At 50.4% G+C, this 20,806-nt stretch overlaps 1 protein-coding gene across 3 annotated transcripts in view; it reads right to left on the minus strand.

Annotated features, from left to right (window-relative positions):
- The window catches only part of DAG1 (dystroglycan 1), a 63,324-nt gene extending 62,692 nt beyond the window's left edge, over positions 1-632 (minus strand). Inside the window, exon 1 of one of the 3 annotated variants that reach the window (XM_060161867.1) lies at positions 505-632. The gene's annotated coding sequence lies outside the window, so the exon portion shown is untranslated. The other 2 variants (XM_060161866.1, XM_060161870.1) reach the window with 2 other exon arrangements.
- Positions 633-20,806: the final 20,174 nt, after the last annotated feature.

The raw sequence follows: 20,806 nt of genomic DNA on the forward strand, positions 1-20,806 counted from the left end.
GGGCCGCGCGACCCTCTGAGGAAGCCCGGGAGACAGTCCGCAGGCCGCACACGCCCGCGACCGCCGCGCGTTCCCTGGAGCGCGGCCCGGGCTGAGGCCTGGCCCACCGCCGCGACGCGCAGCCCGGGGCCGGACGCCCCCAGCCTTCGCCCGAGGAGCCGAGAGCAAGGGGCCGTTCTACCCGGGCCGCGTCGCCCCCTCACCCGCAAGGACGTCCGCGACCGTGTCCCCGCCCCGGGCCAAAGAGCGAGAGCAGCAGCAGGTGTTCCTCGGAAGGCTGGGCCAGCGACGGAAATGGGGGCCTGGGCTGCCAGGCTCGGCGGCAGTGGACGCGCGGCGCACTCACCGAGCGCCGACGGGCGGGCCGCGGCAGGTGCTCGCTCTTCCCGCCCGCGAGACGCCGCCCCGCTCCCCGGGGACTCGGCGCGAATCTCCTGCCGCCGCCGTCGCCGCCGAGCCCGAGGACCTCTAGCGCCGCACCGCAGCCTCGGCGCGAGCACGTACCGGGCGGTGAGGGAGCGCGAGGGCGGGGCGCGCGACCGAAGCCTAGCAACCCCCTGACACGCGAGTGCCGCAGCCAATCCCGCTGCCAGCTCCGCGCGGCGCCGACCGGCAGTCCCCGCGACGCCAGCTTCTGCCTGCGTCGGCCGCCCCGCAGCGCGCCGCACCCGCGCACAGGCCCCGCCCCCCTCGCCCCTGTGCTTATTGGCCCGCCGCGCCCCCGTCTGAAAAGACACGCCCCATCCTGGAAATCCCGCCCGCGGCGGGCCAGGTCCGTACCCGCGACACGCCCCGGCCCGTCCGGGTTACCCGGAGAGCTCAGGACGGAGAGTGGGGGAGGGGCGCCCCGCCCAACCTCAGGCATGTGGGCTCCTGAGAGGCATCCAACCTACCCGGGTGGTCAGGCCCGATAACTGGCCCGGCCACAACTGGCCACCCATAGACTGCCTTCTGCCCTCCTGATTTCTGTCGAACGCAAATCAGGTAATTTTAAGACAAGAAAACAATCAGGAAGCGTCCTCCAAATTGCGAAGGACCATGGCCCCGTTGCCCGACTCTTATACTGATGAGGAAACTGAGGCGAGGGCCGAGGGCTGGAAGGGCAGTAAGCCTGCCCCTCTCCGGGGGCTTAGCCCCCAGCAGGCGGGGGTGTCCGGGAAGCGCCTCAGGCCTGACCCTCGTCCCCTCCTCCTGCCCTGAACACCCGGAATCCGGTGCCTCCTCAGCCGCCAGAAATAGCTCTGACCTGCTGGCGCTGGTCACTCACTGGAGGCCCGCATTCTTTCAGGGAGTTGGGGGAGTAAAGGGCAGGGAGTTACAGCTGAGGTCTGTCTCCCTACAAGGGGAGGGTCCTAAAAATGCTCTCACTCCCCAGGGCTTACCTACGCCCACTATCTCAAAGACCCCCGACAGTTACTGGACAGGTATGGGCATGGGACTCGTGGTGGGCTCTGTTCCCCAAACCCTATGCAGGATGTGTCCATTCCCTCCTGGGCCTGTGGCCAGGCTGGAATTCCAGGCCCGCACTCTTGTCAACGAGTACATTCTGAACACAGAACGGGCTGCTGCCTGCCAGGGGTTCCTCCTGGAATCTGGACAGCCCTGGGTCTCCCCTGCTTTCTCCCCCTCCTTAGGAAGGACTAGAAGAAGCAAATTTCAAAGAGAGCAAAAAGGAATGCCTCATCTCTCAAACACACATACTTGTTTGTGATGCGTTATACTTAAATGCTTAGGCTCCAAACTTCATTCACACAGACCAGAAAAAGAAGTAAAAACCAGGAAAAAAGCCCCAAATTATCCCTTGGATGTTAAAACTAAAAAATTTATGGCCTTTCAAATCCAGTTCTAAAATTCTCCTGCTTCAAATAGGCTAAAAATGCAGCACAGGGAGATCAGCTCGGTGCTTTGTGACCACCTAGAGGGGTGGGATAGGGAGGGTGGGGGGGAGACGCAAGAGGGAGGAGATATGGGGATATATGTATATGTATAGATGATTCACTTTGTTATAAAGCAGAAACTAACACACTATTGTAAAGCAATTATACTCCAATAAAGATGTTAAAACAAAAAAAAAGGCTAAAAATGTAGAAAATTATTTGGGTTTCTAAACAAAATACATTCTTTCCATTCACTCCTTCAGCTTGCAGAGTTTCCCTGCCACCACAAACGCACACCAGACACTGCTTTGCAGCCCTAGGTTCTGCTGGGTATTTTAGTGTCTGACTGTATAATTTTATATATATATATATATATATATATATATGTTTTCCCAAAACAAAGACAGCAGTGAGTACAGGCCTCATCCCTCCTACCGTCTACACAGAAACTGCTAGCTGCTCTTTAGTCCTCAATGACCATCCATGGATACTAGAGTAACTCCCCTTCTTCATTTTTGGCACTTCAGTGAGGCCACTCACTCTGGCCTCCAGGGTCCCATCACCCCATACCCAAGCTCCCCCAGAGCTCTGGCCATGGGAAGGTCTCTACCTCAACCAGCTGGTGCCAAAAGGTGGGATAGGCCCTTCCTAGTCCTAGGAGGAGGGGAGCAACAACCAGAGTTTGCCTGAAGCCCTTACAGCCAAATCCTTCCAGTCCCTGCCTCTCCAGGTTTGGAACTCACTTGGAGATGCTCTGGTCCCAGGCTGGCCCCAATGTTCTCCCCCTTCCCCAGCCCTCCAGCCTTGGCAGCTCTCCCCACAAGGCCAGAACAGATGTGAGCTCTGGCTCTCATTGCTAGCTTCTTCTTTTTTGTCTGGAGTTGGGGTTCCCCCAACCCCCTGTTCCTTCAGGCCCTAGAAGGCAAGAGGCCTGGATGGCCAGCCTCTTGGGGCCTAACCAGCCGCCATGGAGCCCATAGAGAGAGGTGGACAGTCTTCATGAGCCCCTAGGTTGGGTGGGGGCTGTAAAGTCAAGGCCATTACTCCCTATAGTCTTGAGAATTGAAACCTTTCCTCTCCCGGGGCTCCCACATTTCACCCTAGGGCTCAGCACAAGGTCCTCAGTGACTCACCCTTGGGAGCTATTCTGGAACCCCAGCAGTGCCTAGTCCATCCTAGATCAGGCTTGGTGTTCACTGCCAGTTGGAGAGCACAGCCAAGAGTGAGGCCCAGGGCACACCCAAGAACAGCTGCCCAAAGGGCCCATGTGGTATGGGCTCAGGGAAAACTGATCAAGAGGCCAAGAATGAGGCTATTTAGGCATGAAAGTCAACCCTCAACTCTCCTGGCCATATAGCCTGCAGTGCTTCCTCCACCCTCCAATTAGACCCCCAGCCAGAGGCTTCAGGAAGATTATCAGATTGAGGTTTGTCTTCCCCACTAGAGTATGAGCCCTTGAGGCCAGATATGTGCACCTGCTTGATCCCACATTGCAACGATCACCTAACAGCATGCACATAATAGAGGCTCAATTTCTGTTTGGAAAAGAAGGAATCAGGGGATGCAGCCTGCCTCCCTTCTTGGTTGGCAGTTATCCCCAAGGGTCTAAGCCTTGTACAAGGCCCAAAGCAAATGTCCCAGTGCTTACTTGGCGCTGATGTGGTTTAAGATAGGGCCTTGGTTCTAGCTCAGGTGAAATCCAGCAGACACCTACATGGACCAAACTTTCTTCTGGTCCTAGGCTTCCAGGCCTTTTTCATTCTGGCATATTCCCAAGGAACCAAGGGCCAAGGGCCAGTGCCCAGCCTCAGACTTCAAGGGGGAGGGAGCCTCCTGCTACTGATCCTCCCCAGGGCCCAGTGGAGAGGGGCAGGGGTCAGTGCTGGCTGAGGGTGGAGGCTCCTGGTCCAAATGCTAGGCCTGCAGGTCTGCCTGAGGCAGTGGGCTGGCCTTGATTGAGGGGTCCCTTTTGTCTGGATTTAACAGAAGGCAGATTGTCCAGCAGCTCTGGCAGAAAGAAAGGGCTGATATGTTCATCCGGGAGAAACTGCTAGTAGGCATGTTTGCGGGTCAACACCAGTCTTCCCAGAAATCAGCTCCTTCCCTTGCAGGGACCTCAACTGCAGCACTTCCACCAGACCCCTTCATACATGTCTAGCATAGGGCCTTCCTTTCTAGTCAGCCAGGCAGCTGCTTCTGCACCTGGACCTCCAGGAATATACAGTCCTGTGGGGACAGGAACTCCACAGCAAGGGTGAGGGTTGGTCGAATGAATAAAAGTCGCCTCTCCCCTTGGTGGATACATGTCCACTGCCCTCTCCCTCAGTCACATTCCACTCCCTTTTGGCTCTGGGATAAGACAGTCCCCCAAGGCCAACTTTGGGTGATTATACTCAAATCACTGGGCCTGTGGCCTTGAGCACTGGACTAAACACCAGATTAGGTCTGGTCTGGCCGAGGAGCCAGTGGAGGCAAGCAAAGCTGAGGGGCCTCTTTGTTAACTTTTTTAGTCACTGACCAGCTAGTCCCTAAACGCAGAGTCTTGGCAGAAGCCACCCACAGTCTTTTTTTTTTAGTTTAGTTTAGTTTATTTATTTATTTTTTTTTTGGCCGCGCCACACAGCTTATGGGATTTTTAGCTCCCTGACCAGGATTGAACCCAGGACCTCAGACCGACACTCTTCTTGTTCAGCCAGATTAAGGGTCCCTTCTCCGCGCTCAGTCACATGTCCATGTCTGGCCCAGAGCTTGACCAGGGCTCCTCCATGGCAGAAAGACCTCTTCCTCTCAGAGCTGGCCTGAGATCTGGGAGTGTGCATCTCATCAGCCTCGGCTCCTCTCAGCGGCCCCTTAGTCAAGAGACATTAACAGGTTACCTGACAACCACTGATTCTGACTCTGCTCTCATGGCTAATGGGTATGCCATCAGAACACTGGAAAGTGTTGAACCTGAGTGGACAGACAGCCTTTGCTCTAGGCTGAGTGCTGACAGATACAGGCAGTGTCCCTAGGAGCCTCACCTGCAGTCTGGGAAATCCCCAGCATTTGGGGGAGGAGTAAGAGGGATCCATCCAGGCATCTTGAGGGGAGCTAATAAAGGATAAAGAGTGAATGTTAGCAGATCAGCCAAACCTCCAGGTTTGTCCATATGAGGAATAAGCCCCTGCTGCGACCCAGAGCTAAGTTCACTGTGTGACCTGAAATAAGCTACTTGCCTTCTCTGAGTCTATCCCTCATCATCAAGTGACGTCATATGTGGGCTTCGGATTTGCCTGCTCACTGAGAGTGACAGAATATCACTTTATATGACTGAATCAGGACCAGTGTGAAACATGTCAGTGTATTATTAATCCAGAGATATTTACTGAGTCTACCGTATGCTGGAAACACAGCAAGGGATAAAAGGAACAAGCTGCTCTTGTGGAGCCCAAATTCTAGTGTAACAAGCTATACAGTAAATAAAAAAGTAAATAAAAATGTAATAATCAGGGGATGAGAGGGCCAGGAGGGGCCAGGATCTGCTGTGTGGTATCAGGGAAGTCCTCTCTTTGAAGGCAGAGCCTGCAGGAGGTAAACCAGGAAGTCCTGGGGTTTTCTAGGGAACAGACAACAGTGAAGTCAGAGGAGAAAGTGGCCAGACGGGTCTGAGGAAACCGGGAGGTCACCATGGCCTGAGCAGTGAATGGAACACTAAACAAGGGAGAAAGAGTAACTGGTGGGAGGGCAGGCACTGGAGCTGGATTTAATCAGGCTTGGGTCTGCCAGAAGTATAGGATCCCAGAAGCAAGGGGCAGGGAAGCTGAAGGGTGGGAGCGAGGAGGAGAAGGAGGAGGAGGAGGGGGAGGAGGAGGGGAGGAGGGGGGAGGAGGAGGGGAGGAGAAGGAAGAGGGGAGGAGAAGGAGGAGGGGAGGAGAAGGAGGAGGGGAGGAGGAGGGGGAGGAGGAGGGGAGTGGGACAGGGCCCTCAGGCCTCCTGGAAGGAATGCAGTGGGGTGAGGAATGAGGGGGCAGCAGCTTGGCCTCAGCCCTGGAGCTCCTCCTTCCCCTTGGAGGCGGGGAAAGGGGTGGGAGAGCAGGCAGGGGAAGGGGCACAGATGGGGATCCCCAGGGGGAGGGACAGCAGGCACCATGGAAGTCAAGTCAGAACAAGCATTTAGAGAGAAAATTTCTCACTTTCCCTGCCTCCATCTTCCACGGAAATACAGAGAGGCCAGAGAGCCAGCACCCCTCCTTTCAGGGCCAGAGGAAGAAGGACCAGGGGGGAGGGAACATGCCTGTGGGGAGAGGAATGGCTTGGACAGCTCCTGGTATGCACTGTAGGTAAGGGCTTTAGGACAGACCATGCAGAGCCCAACAGAGAGGGTCTAGCACCAGCCCTCTGAGGAAAGGAAGCACTTGGTCTGGGCCAAGGTGAAGGCAGGGAGAGAGCAGAGGAGTGTGTGTGTTGCGGGGTGGGAATGTCCTGCCCCAAGACAGGCTCTGGGCGATCCCCCCACCCAACTCCCCTGGGGCTGCTGCCAGACACAGGCTTGCAGGAAGCCCTCAGGACACGCGGGGTGTCACCTGGCAGGCACATGAGGCCTCAGCCAGCTGTCCCATCCATCTCCCTTCTGCTCACCGATCAGGACCGTAACCTTCAAAGCTCCCTTCCTGCAGCTGCCACTTAGCCGAATGGAATGGACTGAGGTCCTGGCAGGAGAGGGTCTATATTCATCAGATGGGTTCAGTCGGCTGAACTTGACAAGGGACCCCAGGGACCAGGAAGGCCTGGAACGGGGGACTTCCCTGGTGGTCCAATGGTTAAGACTGCACTCCCAATGCAGGGGGCCCAGGTTTGGTCCCTGGTCAGGGAACTAGATCCCACATGACGCAACTAAAAAGATCCTGCACACCACAACTAAGACACAGCACACCCAAATAAATAAATATTTTTTTTTAAAAAAAAAGAAGGCCTGGAACAGGACAGACTGGGTACTGGGCTCTTGAGGTAAGAGAGACCCCAACTTGAAGCCAGGGCTCTGGACCTCTGGGTGTGGGCACGACTGGCTACAAGCATGGTCGTGGCTCTTTGCAGAGGCACTAACATGTCCTAAGAGCCATACAAAGACCCATTCATGATCCCTGGAGAATTTTTACAGCAAAGGTAAAAAGAAACATTTCATCTCTTCATTCCCATCCCATCTCTGTGCCCCTAAGCACATGTGGGGATGTGGCAGCTGGAACAATACAAGGGTGGGGACATCAGGGTGGAGGGAAGGCTGCTCCTGAAGGGGATAGTCCGGGCCTCAAAGCAGGGCTGAGCAGCTGCTCGTCTCATGTTGCGGCCCCCAAGAAGGAAGACTGGCCTCAGCTGACCCCATGCCCTCCCTCTGCCTGAAACTTCCTTGTACTCGCCCTGCTGCCTGCGACCCTCAGCAATTGGGTCAATGGTGATGGTGCTGAGGCCCTGGTGTTGAGGTGAACAGAGAAGTGGGAGCCCACAGGCATCTTTACTGCACCTACAACCACTGGGACTAAGTAAGTCCCATCAATTCCCAGTTCTCAGGAGGCAGTTCCTGGGGGTGTACCAGGCCTAGTTGCTCTTATAGTGGGTACCTAGGGTTGAGGCCCCAAGGGCTAGCTGCACATAGGCAGGGGCCCCTGTGCCTTCCTCTGACTGACTGGGACCTTGGGCAAACCCCTTTCCCTCTATGACCCAATGGGCCAGAGCTTTCCAAAAGGCTCTACTTTCCTTCCTAGAAGGGCCAGGACACAGGTGCAGATAAGGAGAGCTGAAGAGTCGGTGAGAGGGGAAAAAAAAAACAACTACCCCACTAGGGTGGAGGAGGGCTCTAGAGGGGTCCTGAGGAGGCAGTGCAGCCCAGGAGAATGGTCTTTGGGGGAAACCACTGGAACACAGAGAAAAGTACTTGGCTCCCTCCCTAGTCTCCCCACCCCCATCCTCACCCCAGCCTTTCCTTCCCAGAGGAATTCCAGTTGCCTCTGAAAGCACTGGAGCCTGGGATTTCCCTGGCGGTCCAGTGGTTAGGACCCTGTGCTCTCACTGCCGAGGGTGCAAGTTCAATCCCTGGTGGGGGAACTAAGATCCCACAAGCTGCGGGGCACAGCCAAAAAAAAAAAAAAAAATACACTGGAGCCAGGCTGGTCCATTGGCAGCAGATGCTGCCTCTCCCCCAATGCCCTCCCACCCCCCACTGGCTCTCAACCTCTGTTCCCACAGCCCAGCAGACAGGGAGCTTCCTCACCTGCTGCTGCCTGGGTTCCCTCCCTCTTCCGGGCCAGCAGCTGTTCCCAGACAGCTGGATCAGAGTAGGACACTGCATCCCACTGAACTGCCACGACTTCCCCTTCCCTGGCCAATGCCCTGCTGGCCCACCACAGCCCTGCCTTTCAAAGGTCTTTGACCTCAAATCCTGGAGACCCACCACAGCTGTGGACTGCCTGAACCCTCATGAGGAGCAACAGCTGCTGCTGCTCCCAGGCTCCTCCAGAGCCAAGGTCCCCTTGCCTCCTGTCAGTCTGAGGGGGAGGTGCCAGCCCCTACCCTGCACATCCCCCTAGTCTTTTGGGGCCTTGTCTTCTGAGAACCTTCTCCCATAACACCACTGTGGCCTGCAGGGAGTGGAGGCCATGGGGCCCTGTCCTCTGCTGACCCAGTCTTTGTGAGGCACCAGCCAAAGTTAACATCCAAACTGAAATCTACCTGTGATCCCGCCCTGCTCAGTGCTCTGCCCACGACTTCCCAGTGCTGCTGGGAGGGGGGCAGGTGTGTGAGGACCTCTCATTCACCCTGACCTGTCCAGCTTGGCCCCCACCCTCCACTTCTCTCAACACCTACCGTCACATCTTTACTCCAGTTTCTCTTTGCACATGACCCCAGCCACAGGGAACCTCTTTAAGTTCCTACAAACATGCCAGGCATCTGCCAGCTCCCCTCAAGCCTTTCAAGCCTTCCCATGTGTGACACTTCTGCTCACAGCATTCTTTGGCCACTTGGCTGACCTCATTCCTGCTCATCCCCTGTCTTAGTTTCTGGCCTGGGCAGGGTGTCTCTGCTGTGGACCCTTGTTTACCCCACCATATTATTATGTCTCACTTAAAGTTTATCCCTAGGACAGACTAGAGGATCTATGTCTGGCTATTTCCTCCATCCTGGGAACCTCTAGCACCTGAGACAGGGCCTGGCACTTAGAAGGTACCCAGTAAAATTGGAATGAGTGAACAAACATTTGATTGAAAATGAGGCCTCTTAGAGCCTTAAGTCTGTGCTGGAGACCTGTAGCCTTCTGGAGAGACTTCCTAGAGAGTCCAATTGGCATTTTGGAGGCCAAACCTTACAAACCAACATATCTTCAGAGACTCCCAGCCTCCTGCAGAATAAATTTGAGCCCCACCCTATAACACCCTGGGCAATAGGGGCCTGCCCCAGACTGGTCAAGACTCACCAGTCTTATCCCCTCCCCCCAACTCCCTGCAGAATGCCACCTGTGTGGGCCCCTCTTCTTCCGCCTACCCAAGTCCCGCCTATTCCACTCAAGAACAACACCCAAAAGCCATCTCAGCATCTCAGACTCCCTATTGTTTCTAGGAGAACTCAAGCTCCTGGAGAACAAAGATTTCCCTTGATAATAACAGCTGCCGTCACTGAACTCTGTCCTGCACCCTGGACACACAAAATTTCACTTTGCCTCCCAACAACCCTCTGCAACGGTTGTTATTATTGGCCCCATGTTACAAATGAGGAAACTGAGGCCCAAGGGTAAAGTCACCAGAGGTCACACAGCCAGTAAATAGCCAAGCTGCGAATCTTTATTCATCTTCCTAGCCTTCACTGTCCCTGGCCCAGAGTAAGGAACTCCACTGATGCTTGCTGAGTGAAGGAACAAATGGATACAGCTGCATCAAAACTTCAGCTACCGGGACTTCCCTGGTGGCGCAGTAGTTAAGAACCAGCCTGCCAATGCAGGGGACACGGGTTCGAGCCCTGGTGCAGGAGGATCCCATATGCCGCAGAGCAACTAAGCCTGTGCAACACAGCTACTGAGCCTGCGCTCTAGGGCCCATGCGCCACAACTACTGAGCCCATGTGCTGCAACTACTGAAGCCCACGTGCCTAGAGCCTCTGCTCTGCAATAAGAGAAGCCACCACGATGAGAAACCTGCTCGCAGCAACGAAGACCCAACGCAGCCAGAAAAAAAAAACCCAAAATCTTCAACTACCAGGACCTATCCACCTCTAGAGCCCAGGACACAGAGGCCTTGAATTCATGAGAGGGGCTTCCAGACTTGGGAGAAACAGGTCAGGTCTCTGTCTCCTTCTCCCTTTGTTCACATGGCCTCACCTTGGTGGGGGTCTTGACCCTGTTGAGTTGTATGAGTAGTCAGGGACCAGTGAGGGAGAGAAGAAACTTCAGGGCAACCTCAGTGAGGAAAAGGCAGAGGGCTCCAGGTCAGCCAGCCCCATTCAAAGAGGAAAAAGACCTGGGTTGGGGGGTGGGGAAGGCGGAGGCGGGATGATGGGGGCGGGGGGGGGGGGGGGAGTGGTTGAACACAGGTGTTCTCAGGGTAGCCTGATTATAGGGTCTTCTAGAAGTTCTGGCATTTAATCTAAGCCCACTTCAGTCCTTAATTGTAAAAGGGTAAGGAAGTGGGTAGAGGACAGGGAAGTATGCAAATCAAATCGCAAAGCCCTTGGACTTCCCTGGTGGTCCAGTGGTTAAGACTCTGTCCTTCCACTGCAGGGGGAGCAGGTTCCATCCCTGGTTGGGGAACTAAGATCCCACATGCCACGCAGCGTGGCCAAAAAAATAAATAAGTAAAATAACAAAGCCCTTTACTGAGCACCTACTCTGTGCCCAGACATGCAAGAAGGCCAAAGGCAGAGAACTAGAAGTCACGACCAGGACAACAGAGAAGCGCGCGTTCCAGCTCCTCAGGGAAAGCTGCACACAGGAAACAAGGCGGTATATGGAGCAGGGTCAGGCAGCCTGGCCTGGTCTGAGGAAGTATATGGAGTAGGGGTCACCGAAGCTGGGTCTTATGGGAGGGGCGCAGCTTAGTTTCCTGCTGGCTTGGGGAATTCCCAGGAAGGGTTCAGCAGTAGCAGAGCCTGTCCAGGCCTGGACAGATGGACAAGAACAAGGAAGAGGTGACTGCCTGAGCAGGCCCTGACCAGGCATCCTAGACTTTGCTGGAACTTGCCTGACTGAGCAGAATGGTCTGGAGTTGGGGCCAAGCATGGGGAGCTCAGGGAAGGAGGTAGGGGAACTGACAAGATAAGCCAGCCGGGCAGCCTCCTGCTGGTCCTGCATTGCCCAACACTAGAGCCAACTTGTTCCAGATTCCTTTCATAATGGGATAAAATGTACCAACAGTGAGGCCCAGAGTGGGGCCTTGTGAGGCCCAGTGACTTCAGCGGCAGGACAGCAGGTCCCAGGAAAGCCAGGGAAACACAGGCAAGCATTCCCTGGCTCCCTGTCCCCAGCAGCTGCAGGAAGCTGCTCCAAGCTCCCAGCTGTACCTAGTAGCCCCCAAGGACCGGAGAAGGTCTTATTTCCTGCCACCCCCTGATCAGGCACACATGTTCTGGAATGGAAGTGGCCGAGTACTCCATGGCAGGCCCCAAGGGAGATGGTGGGGCTGCCAGCCAATGTTTGGGAAGACAGCATAGAGCCTGTCTGGAGATCAACTCTAGGAAGGGGGTACCATGGATTTCATTCCCTGTGGCAGGGTCCCCAGCGTTCCTTACCTCCATCATTTGAAAAAGCTATTGACACTTTCCCAGACAAACACTCCCTACACACACAGTCTTGCCTATAATTTAAAAGAGTCCCTAAACATCCTGCAGGGATTCCAGGCTAGAAGCCCCTGCAGTGCACTTAAGGTCAGAGAAATTCTAGTCTGGTTCTGCCCCAACTGGCTGAACCTTGGGCCAGCTCCTGGTCATCTTGACTTGCACTGCCCTCTCGAGCCCTCTCGAGCCTTGAGGGAGCCTCAAGGGGTCCATCTGCCCTGCCACCTCCTGGGAGCTACTTCAAATCATCTTATTGGAGATAGTATAAAAGAAAGGGTGGCTTCAGACCCAGCTGAGAAGCTAGACCTGCACTCTAGCTCCAGGGCTGGGCTGTTCTACGCACACTCCAGCAGTATTTTCTGCCCCCCTGCCTTCTGCTCATCCAGATGGGTCTGGGTACCAACTTGCGGACCTCTGGGAGCTTTTGAAGTTCTGAGCTCTCATTCACAAACACACGCATCCATACAAGGGTGTGTGTTTTGTTTTTGTTTAGTTTTTTTCATTTATCAACTCTATCAGTCATTCACCACATTTACTAAGCACCTATTATATACCAGGGCTTGAGCTAAGTAAGCATAGCTCAAGTCCAAATCATGCCCATACTTCTGGGTCCTGCCTGAATCTCATGCCCTCCCAACCTTCACTGCCTACCCAGCACAGCCCTCCCAACTGGTTCACCTTGAAACTGAATCCCTCTTCTACTCATTTAGGGCTTTTGGTAAGCTGCCTAGTATGGTCATCTCTAGGTAGAGCCTGGACTTGTTAGTCACTTTCTTGCCACCTCCTGCTGCCAACCAGCAACTTTTTTTTTTTAAATTAATTAATTTATTCATTTATTTTTGGCTGCTTTGGGTCTTCATTGCTGCGCGCTGGCTTTCTATAGTTGCAGCGAGCCGGGGGCTACTCGTTGCTCTGCAGCATGTGGGATCTTCCCGGACCAGGGCTCGAACCCGTGTCCCCTGCACTGGCAGGCAGATTCTCAACCACCGCGCCACCAGGGAAGCCCCAACCAGCAACTTTGAACCCAGGGTAGGAGATGAGGAAAGAACTGTTGTTGTCTGCCCTAGGATCCAGGAGGCTTTTTTATTTTTTGGCCTCGCTGCATGGCTTGTGGGATCTCAGTTCCCTGACCAGGGATTGAACCCTGGCCATGGCAGTGAAAGTGTCGAATCCTAACACTAGACCATCGGGAACTCCCCAGGAGGCTTTTAACAAAGGGCCTGGCTGAATCCTGGCAAGAGTATTTTGGATGTATTACTTGCTGTTTCGTTCAGAGTGCGTATCACTAGGAGACATATGTAAACTGATTTATTTGTCTTATCTCTTCCACTAGAATGATTCCTCTATGAGAGGGACTTCCCTGGTGGTCCAGTGGTTAAGACTCTGTGCTCCCAATGCAGGGGGCCTGGGTTCTAACCCTGGTCAGGGAACTAGATCTCACGTGCCACAGCGAAGACCTGGCACAGCCAAATAAATATTTTTTAAAAAAATGAGAGCAGAGACTTTTGTTCGCTGCTGTATGCCCATGTGAAAAAAAGTGCTCAGTTAATATTTATTAAATTTAAAAAATCATGGAGTTCAGACCAGATTCTATATACAACATGGTGTCCTGCCAGAATTGAACCCCAGTATGGCTGCTCATCAGCTATATGGCCTTGGGCAAGTTGCTCAAACTTTCCACTCATTTTCTTACCTGTAATATTAGAATAATTGTGATTTCTACCTTGAAGGGGAGTGGAATAAGGAAAGAACACAAGCATAAAGAGGACAGTGTCTGGCATATAGTAAATGCTAAATAAGTGTTAGTGGTTATTATTATTGTTACTATTAATATTCTGCTCTGTTCATTCAACGTTGCTAGGAGCTTTCTCCACCTGGATCAAAAACTTGATTGTTATTGTAGACCCACTATGCCATTAGACAAAGGTGCCATTCATTTAGTACAACTTTTTAAAAATATTTATTTATTTATTTTCGCTGTGCCAGGTCTTCGTTGCGGCATGCAGGCTCTTAGTTGCTGCATGCAGACTTCTCAGTTGCGGCACGCATGCAGGATCTAGTTCCCCCACCAGGGATCAAACTGTGGCCCACTGCACTGGGAGCGAAGAGTCTCACTCACTGGGCTACCAGGGAAGTCCCCATTTAGTACAATTTTATACATACTGACTCTTTCTGGATCCCCAAACATTAGAAACGCGCAACTTGTGTGTGTGTGTGTGTGTGTGTGTGTGTGTGTATGTGTGTGTGTGCGTGAACGTCCAAGTGTAGTCTTGGAGAAGGTTGACTTTCATCAGGTTCTCAAAAGGTCTAAACCCAACAGAAGTTAAGAAGGACAGGGCAGGGCTTCCCTGATTGCTCAGTGGTTAAGAATCCACCTGCCAATGCAGGGGACACTGGGTTCAAGCCCTGGTCCAGGAAGATCCCACAGGCCGCGGAGCAACTAAGCCCAGGTGCCACAACTACTGAGCCCGTGCACTCTAGGGCCTGTGCTCCACAGCAAGAGAAGCCACCGCACTGAGAAGCCCGCACACTGCAACGAAGACCCAATGCAGCCAAAAATAAATAAATAAATTAATTAATTAATTGAAAAAAAAGAAAAGGACTGGGCAGAGGGCTGGCCTGTAGGAGACTTTCAGGCAGCCATTTCCAGAGTTCCAGTGTAGACCATGCAAAAGGGAGCCTGTCACGGTCCAGTAGTTGTGGCGTATGGTCTTAGTTGCTCTGTGGCATGTGGGATCTTCCCGGATCAGGGCTCGAACCCAGTGTTCCCTGCATTAGCAGGTGGATTCTTAACCACTGTGCCACCAGGTAAGTCTTATTATTGATGGAATTCTTAATATGATAGTTACCTTGGTAATACTAGGAGATAAGGTCTGGGAAAGATTTTTGGAAAAAAGAGGGTCCAAGACTCAGGTAAGGAATAACATTCCAGGCATCCAGAGCCCACCTCCTGTCTTTGTCCCCTCCACCAGCCTCGAGTCCTGGTGCCTGATTCTCATGGGTGCGTGACTCCCCATTCCCCAGCAGGTGGCGCTGCTGTCCGGACTATGACTGATGGTTGCCAGCCAGATGATGTGTTCTCAGAGGGCTGGGACCTGTCCTACGGAAGGGTGCCAAGGAGTACAAAGCCATTCTATTCATTCACGAATTCAACAAACACTAATTGAATATAAAATATGTGCCGGGCACTGTTCTAGGTGCTGGGGATTTAGCCAGGAACAAGACAGACCAAGCTCTGCTTGTACAGGGCTTACATTTTGGAGCAGTGCTGTCAAATATGGTAGCCCGTAACCACACGCTACTATTGAGCTCTTGAAATGTGTAGTCTGAATTGAGAAGTGTTGTAAGTGTAAAATACATGCCTGATGTCAAAGATCTAGTAAAAAAATAATGTTAACTATCTAACATTTTAAATATTGATTTTATATTGAAATGATCATATTTAGAGTATTTTGGGTTAAATAAAATATCTTATTGAAATAATTTAACCTGTTTTTGACTTTTTTTAACATTACCAAGAATTTTAAAATTACATATGTGCCCACATTTGTGGCTTGCATTATATTTCTGTTGGACAGTGCTGTTCTGGAGGGCGACGAGACATATAAACAAATGTGCAATATGATGTCAGGTGAGGAGATATCAGGACTGAGAAGTGACAGAAATAAGACAGTGAGCAAACAGGTGGAAATAAACCTGTGAGCCTGGGACAGTGTGGAGGCCAATGTGGCCAGAGCAGGGGAGAGAGGAGTGTAAGAGAAGAGTTATAAAAGGAGGGCCAGAGATGCAGTTTTGTTTTTTGTTGTTTTTTTTTTTGTGGTACGCGGGCCTCTCACTGTGGTGGCCTCTCCCGTTGAGGAGCACAGGCTATGGACGCGCAGGCTCAGCGGCCATGGCTCACGGGCCCAGCTGCTCCACGGCTTGTGGGATGTTCCCGGACTGGGGCACGAACCCGTGTCTCCTGCATCGGCAGGCGGACTCTCAACCACTGCGCCACCAGGGAAGCCCAGAGGCCATAATTTAAAATAAAGAATACTAGCAAAAGTAACTTCATAGGTAAATATAAAAGCCAAGATCATGATACTTTTGGCTTGGTTTGTAATTTCTCTCTTTTTTCTACATGATTTAAAAGGCAAATGCATAAAACAATTATAAATCCATGTTAGTAGTCATAAAATGTATAAAGATATAATTTGTAACAATAACAATATAAAGGGGGAGGAACAGAGAAGTATAGGAGCAGAGTGCTTGTAAACTCTTGAAACTAAGTTGGTTTATTCAAACTAGCTTGTCATAAATTTAAGATATCAATTGTAATCCCTAAGTAAGCCACTAAGAAAATAGTTTAAAAATATACAAAAAAGGAAAGAAAGGAATCAAAGTGATACACTACAAAAGATCAACTAAATTTTTTTTAAAAGGCAGAAATGGAATAAATAAGCGTTCCCTGAACCCAATTCCAGCATGTGTGTGGAGGCTTCCCCACAGGGTGTCTGAGAATTTAACTCAATTCTGATACTATCTATCCAGAGATAGAATCAGATTCCATGGGTAAAGGGCTCAGTCCCACAAGACTGCCTTCTACTTCAGACACAGGTGAAGTTGTTATCTGTGCTTCTAACCAACTGGCCACAAATTGAGTTTACCATGACCCCCTCCAACTAACAATGCTAATCTCAACTCCAGGTTGTCACCTGTACTTCTGACCCACTGGCTATATATCAGAGGTTCCCAAGACCTGCTCTTCAATTTCGATTAATTTGCTAGAACAGTTCACAGAACTCAGAAACATTTTACTTACTAGATTACTGGTTTATTATAAAACAATTATTAAAGGATACTAATCAACAGCCAAAAGAAGAGATTCAAAGAACAAGGCATGGGGAAGGGGTGTGGAGCTTCCATGCCCTCTCCAGGTACATCACTCTCCCCATATCTCCACATGTTCACCAATGCAGAAGCTCTCTGAATGCTGTCCTTTTGGGGTTTTATGAAGGCTTCATTACATGGGCATGATTGATTAAATCATTGGCCTTTGGTGATTGATTTAACCTCCAGCCCCTCTCCCCTCCATGGAGATCTGGGGAGTGGGACTAAAAGTTCTACTGGGAATCAGCCCCCACCCTTGGGTGGGATCCAAAAGTCACTTTCCCTGAAGAGTTTTCAGGAATTGAGGACAGGACAAGAGACCAGATATTAAACCATTGCTCTTCTCTCTCAGAAAATTCCAAGGGTTTTAAGAGCTATGAACCAGAAACTGTGGATGAAGACCAAATATATATGAGAAATATATATTTTGGTCATTCAGATGGCATATATATGTATATATATATATATATGTAGTGGTTTTTTATTTTAAATATTTATTTATTTATTGGTTGAGCTGTGTGGCTTGTGGAATCTTAGTTCCCTGGCCAGGGATTGAACCTGGGCCCTCAGCAGTGAAAGTGTGGAGTCTTAACCACTGGACTGCCAGGGAATTCCCCAAACTGGATTTTTTTTTAAAAAAGGTCTATCTACATATATCTATAAGAGACTCACGTTAGGTATGAGGGCACAAAGAGGTTGAAAGTAAGGGGTGGAAAAATATATTCAATTAAAATAGTAACCAAAAGAGAGTTGGGTGGCTATACTATTGTAAGACAAATTAGACCTAAATCAAAACAGTTTACAAGAGACAGAGAAGGAAAGTATTGATAAAAGGTATAATATAAATAAAAAGGTACAATATAGCAAAAAGATATAACAGTTATGAACATACATACATCTTACAACAGAGCCCCAAAATATATGAAGCAAAAATTGACAGAATGGAAAGAAGAAATACACAGTTCTACAATAATAGTTGGAGACTTCAATACTCCATGTTCAATGATGGATAGAACAACCAGACAAGAGCAGTAAGGAAATGGAGGACTTGAGCAACACTGTAAACCAACTAAACCTAACAGAGATATACAGAACATTCCACCCAACAATAGCAGAATACACATTCTTCTCAAGTGAACATGGAACATTCTCCAGAGTAGGCTATATGTTAGGCCACAAACAAGTCTCAATAAATTTAAAAAGATTGAGATCACACTGAGTATCTTTTCCTTTCTGGTCACAATGGAATGAAACTACACATGAATAAGATAAGGAAAACTGAAAACAAAAATCACAAATATGTGGAAATTTAACAACACACTCTGTGATGGTTAATTTTATGTGTCAACTTGAAATGACCATGGAGTATCTAGACATTTAGCCAAACATTATTCTGAGTGTGTGTCTGAGGGTGTTTCTGTGTCAGATTAACATTTGTTTATTTTTTCTTTTTCTTTCTTTTAGGTTTTGAGATTAATATTTGAATAGACTTGAGTAAAGCAGATTACCCTCCCTAATATGGGTAGGCCTCATCCAATCAGTTGAAGTTCTGAATAGAACAAAAAAGCTGAGTAAAAGGAAACCCCTCCTGTCTGATTGCTTGAGCTGGAATATTGTTCTTTTTCCAGCCTTTGGGGTATGACCAAAACATCAGGTATTTTAGGGTCTCTGAGACTGCCAGATTTTGGACTGGAATTTATACCATCAGCTCTCTTGGTTTTTATGCCTTCAGACTTGAACTAGAACTACACATTGGCTCTCCTGGGTTTCAAGTTTGCCAATGGCAGATCTTGGGAGTTCTCAGCCTCTATAATCACATGAGCAAACAGTTTATAAGTTTATAATCTCAATCTCTTAATTGATCTCTCTCTCTCCCCATATATATATGGAGTGGAGGTGGCTGTCCACCAGAGAGATATTGAAACCGTGCACCTCAGATTGGGACTCGGAACCCAAGTGCTGGGACTCAAACTCAGCCAAAACCCTGATTGGGACTGGAACCCATGCAGCTGGCCAAAACTCACGGTCTTCCAACTGAGATCACACACCTGGTTTCAGGATTTAATGAAGCTCAGGCTCTTGATGTCTCATTGCAGAAAGAATCCAGTGAGAGACAAAGTGATAGGTAAGAAGTGGATTTATTTAGAGAGAAACACACTCCACAGACAGACAGTGGGCCATCTCAGAAGGCGAGAGGAGCACCAGGGTATGGGTTATCAATTTTTACAGGGGTGGGTAATTTCATAGGCTAATGAGTGGGAGGAGTATTCCAGCTATTTTGAGAAAGGGTGGGGATTTCCAGCAATTGGGCCACCACCCACTTTTTAAAAAAATTTTTAAATTTAATCTATCTATCTATTTATTTATTCATGGCTGCATTGGGTCTTCGTTGCTGCGCATGGGCTTTCTCTAGTTGCGAGGAGCGTGGGCTACTTTTAGTTGCGGTGCACGGGTTTCCCATTGTGGTGGCTTCTCTTGTTGAGGAGCACGGGCTCTAGGCACACGAGCTTCAGTAGCTGTGGCACGCAGACTTCAGTAGTTGTAGCTCACGGGCTCTAGAGTGCAGGCTCAGTAGTTGTGGCGCTCAGGCTTAGTTGCTCTGCAGCATGTGGGATCTTCCTGGACCAGGGCTCGAACCCAGGTACCCTGCATTGGCAGGCGGATTCTTAACCACTGCGCCACCAGGGAAGCCCCAGCACCCACTTTTTGATACTTATGGTCAGCCTTGGAACTGTCATGGCTCTGTGGGTGTGTCAGTTAGCTTACTGATGTGTTACAATGAGTTGTATACTGACGCTCAAGGTCTAGTGGAAGTTGACTTGTCTGCCATCTTGGACCCATTTGGTTCTAATGAGTTTATGTTATGTCCTCGGGCTATGTCATTCTTTCAAAGGTTGTGCCCTCCACCCTTCCCTCCTGTTTCAATATTGAGACTCATCTGCAATGAGGGGCCACATGGGTCTGTGTCTGCTCTCAGAGCTGAGGCCTGAAGACCAAAACCTGTCTGTATCCACCTGATTCTCAGGAGGGCTATAGTCCTCTGGGATTTAGGGAAACCTCTGCTCCAGTATGGGGGGGTGGGTGGCTCCCTAAAAGGGAAACCCTCAGGAATCTGGAGGGACCCAGGCAATGAATCATTAGTCTGAGTCAAAATGGAGATAGCAGGCTTCCTGGTGGCACAGTGGTTAAGAATCCTCATGCCCTTGAGAACACAGTGAGGGGGAAGTAAACTGGGACGAAGTGAGATAGTGGCATTGACATATATACACTACCAAATGTAAAATAGATAGCTAATGGGAAGCAGCCACATAGCACAGGGAAATCAGCTCGGTGCTTTGTGACCACCTAGAGGGGTGGGAGGGAGATGCAAGAGGGAGGGGATATGGAGATATATGTATATGTATAGCTGATTCACTTTGCTGTACATCAGAAACTAATACAACGTTGTAAAGCAATTATACTCCAATAAAGATGTCAGAAAAAAAAAAGAATCTGTCTGCCAGTGCAGGAGACACATGTTCGAGCCCTGGTCCAGGACGATCTCACATGCCGCAGAGCAACTAAGCCTGTGTGCCACAACTACTGAGCCTGCGCTCTAGAACCCATGAGCCACAACTACTGAGCCCGCGTGCCACAACTACTGAAGCCCGTGCGCCCAGAGCCTGTGCTCTGCAACAAGAGAAGCCACCGCAATGAGAAGCCCATGCACTGCAACGAAGAGTAGCGCCTGCTTGCCGCAACTAGAGAAAAGCCCGCACGCAGTAATAAAGACCCAATGCAGCCAAAAATAAATAAATTTATTAAAAAACAAAAAGCAAAAAACAAAATGGAGATAACAATGACCAGTCCAGAAGCCACAGGTTACAAATTATGATGAGACAGGGAAAGTTTTCTGTCACTGGAGGTCTCCAGGTCTGGGCTGGGAAGGCTTAGCTCCTCCAGGCTGTTCCTTGGGCTGGCTTGGAATCCTGGTTTTGTGTCTGTTTGATGTCACATTATGAGAATCCTATGAGCTACACTGGGCCTGTGCCTCTGGAGCCCCTCACACAGAGAAGGCACAGGTCACCAAAGATGACTGTTGCCTGGAGGGTTCTGACCTATGAGGTAGGAGTCCAAAAGAGGCTCTGTTTCCAGCTCTACTTCATATTGCTTTCTTGACTTGGGAAATCACTGGCCCACATCTGGCCTCAGCTTTGTTATCCATAAAACAGGCTTAACTGACAATTTCTGAGGCATTGTTTCCACAAGTATCTGGAAGGATGATGATG

The sequence above is a fragment of the Lagenorhynchus albirostris genome, chromosome 10, assembly GCF_949774975.1.
Source record: "Lagenorhynchus albirostris chromosome 10, mLagAlb1.1, whole genome shotgun sequence".
Classification (NCBI taxonomy): Eukaryota; Metazoa; Chordata; class Mammalia; order Artiodactyla; family Delphinidae; genus Lagenorhynchus; species Lagenorhynchus albirostris.